The sequence below is a fragment of the Carlito syrichta genome, unplaced genomic scaffold, assembly GCF_000164805.1.
Source record: "Carlito syrichta isolate Samal-C Ts95f unplaced genomic scaffold, Tarsius_syrichta-2.0.1 Scaffold303183, whole genome shotgun sequence".
Taxonomy (NCBI): domain Eukaryota; kingdom Metazoa; phylum Chordata; class Mammalia; order Primates; family Tarsiidae; genus Carlito; species Carlito syrichta.
The window spans coordinates 254,417-257,249 of record NW_007247279.1 but is presented as its reverse complement, the minus strand read 5'-3'; the positions used below and the strand labels follow the sequence as shown (position 1 = coordinate 257,249).

The 2,833-nt window shown below is 40.0% G+C and overlaps 1 protein-coding gene across 2 annotated transcripts in view; it reads right to left on the bottom strand.

The window, feature by feature from the left end:
- Window positions 1-2,833, bottom strand: part of GCC2 (GRIP and coiled-coil domain containing 2) — a 72,108-nt gene that overhangs the window by 43,072 nt on the left and 26,203 nt on the right. The window lies entirely within an intron of this gene.

Genomic DNA, 2,833 nt, shown 5'->3' with positions numbered 1-2,833 from the left:
GATCCTTCCACGTCAGCCTTCCAAGTAGCCGGAATTACAGGCATGCGCTACCACGCCCGGCTGATTTTTTGTAGAGATGACGTCTCGTTGCCCAGGCGAGTCTCGAACTCGCGGGCTTAGGCAATCCACTCACCTCAGCCTCCCAAATGTGCGGGATTACAGGCCGAGCCATCGAGCCCGGCGATCAACATTTTTAGACTCCTTATTCTACCTTAAATCCTGTCATATTTCATATATAAGCTTACATATTAAAATATGAAAATGTAAATTAAATTTACATATAAAATGACAGAATCAGTATGCTTAATATATAGAGATCTTATCAATCTATTAAAAAAACCCACTAAAGGTAGACCAGTGTATCAATTTCATATAGTTCAAACTATCAATCTTTTATTTTGTAATTACCTAATTTGCCTTAAATTTGGAAGTCTTTTTTATCCAGAAGTCAGTTAGAGGATCAAGTATTTATTCTAGGTTTTTAAAAAATATTTTTCACAAAATTTTTTTAATTCACTCAAAACTTATTTTGGTGTGTGGAGTAAAATAAAAACCTGACAAATTTATTAGAAGGAATTTCTAATTCTTTCTTCACAGGTTTATGTTTTCAAATTTTCCCGGGATTACATAGCTTAGTTGGTGAAAGAACAGATCTAGAACCAGACTGCCTGAATTCCAATCCCTCCTCTGCTGACATGTGTCTTGACCTTGAGGTCTCCTGAGAACACCGAGTCCGTGACCTCGAGTCCCTTAACCTCTTGTGCCTCAGATCCTTCAACCTGTAAAGCGGTGATGCTAGCTACACTTCCTGGGGTTGTTTTGAGAACAAAGCATACTAAGATATAGAAAGTGGTTAGAAAAAAGCCTGGCACGCGTATGTTGCTATGCAGAAGTATCTATATCTTCTGTTACATTCATTTGTCAGATTCTTGTATCAGAATTCTGCCACATTACTGTAGCTCTACAATAAATTTTAGTGTCTGGTAGAACAAGATGTCCCTTTTCTCTTTTCATTTTTAAAATTTAGCAATTCCTGCTGGTTTATTTTTCATTTAAAACTCAGAATAATTATTGGGCTCATGCCTGTAATCCCAGAACTTTGGGAGGTCAAAGCTAAAGGATTACTTGAGCCCAGGAGTTTGAGACCAGCCTGGGCAATATAGTGAGACCTAGTCCCTACAAAAGTAAAAAAAAATTAGCTGGGCATGGTGACATGCACCTGTAGTCCCAGCTACTTGGAAGGCTGTGGTGAAGGATCACCTGAGCCCAGGAAGTTGAAACTGTGGTGACCTATGATCAGGCCACCGCACTCCAGTCTGGTAACAGAGTGAGACCCCGACTCAAAAACAAACAAACAAATTTATAATAATTATTCCAGTCGGGTTTGGTGCTCAGCCTGTAATCCCAAGCACTCTGGAAGGCCGAGGCAAGTGGATTTCCTGACCTATGGGTTTGAGACCAGCCCAGGCAACTTGGTGAGACCTCATCTCTACAATAAAATAAAAAATAGCCGGGATGGTAGTGTGCATCTGTAGTGCGGCTACTAGGAAGGCTGAGGCGGAAGGATCACCTGAGCCCAGGAGGTTGACGCTGGGGTAGCCGTGAGTGTGCCATTGCACTCTAGCCTGGGTGACGGAGTGAGACTCCAGCTAAAAAAAAAAATAAATATTATTATTATCAAGATTCCACCAAAAGGAAAAAAAACTCTAGAATTTTTAATCAAATTGTCTTAGAATTTGTAAAACAATCTGAGAACTAAAATTTCAAGTAATAGTCAGAGGTCTTATATAAGTTTTCTTCATTAAGTGCCAAAACCTCTCATTAAAATTCTTCCTAAAATTTTATTTTTTGGCTGCTATGAAGTTTTCTTCTTGTCATCCCACTTCATCACTACTCACTCTCTTCTCCCTCCCTTCCTTATTTTTCTTTTTTTAAAAAAATGTATTGATTTATTATAAAGATTTGGGGTGCAATTCAGGGTTAGGTATACAAACATTGATCATGCAGATATCCTTGACTTCCTTATTTTTCTATCGAGTATGTATCTTACATTTTTTGTCTATTTGCCTATTAAGACAGGAAATTAGGTCTATTTGGTTGACCAACATCTGCCCCACTACTCAGAATTTAGTCTGCCATATAAATATTGGCTGAATTAATAAATGAATACAGGAAGAAATGTAATGATTGTATTTTGCATGTAGTGACTATTGAATTTTATTTTAAAACAGATTCTCATGTTATTAAGGTAGACAAAGTAGACAACCCTAACTCTAACGATAACAATGCTTTCGCCGGGCTCGGTGGCTCAGCCTGCAATCCCGCGCCTTTGGGAGGCTGAGGTGAGTGGATTGCCTGAGTCCGCGGGTTCGAGACCCGCCTGGGCAGCGAGACCTCATCTCTACAATAAATCAAAAAATCAGCCGGGCGTGGTGGCGCATGCCTCTAATTCCGGCTACTTGGAAGGCTGAGGTGGAAGGATCGCCGGAGCCCAGCAGGTCGAGGCTGAGGTGGCCGGGAGCGGCCACTGCACTCCAGTCTGGGCGACAGAGTGAGACTCCAACTCAAAAAAAAAAAAACACAAAAAAAACCCCCAAAAAAATGCTTTCACCTTGTTTAAACGTAAGTTTATTCACTTACAACAATACGAAATACAATAATAATAGCTGTCTTTCTGTTACTAATTTTATTAGGAAATCCTAAAATAGAATTTTGCTTTTAGAAAACAATCACTGAAAGGCATTATTTAAAGCTTAACAACTTTAAAATCTTGGTATGGGAGCCGGGCTCGGTGGCTCAGCCTGTAATCCCGCGCCTTTGGCAGGCTGAGGTG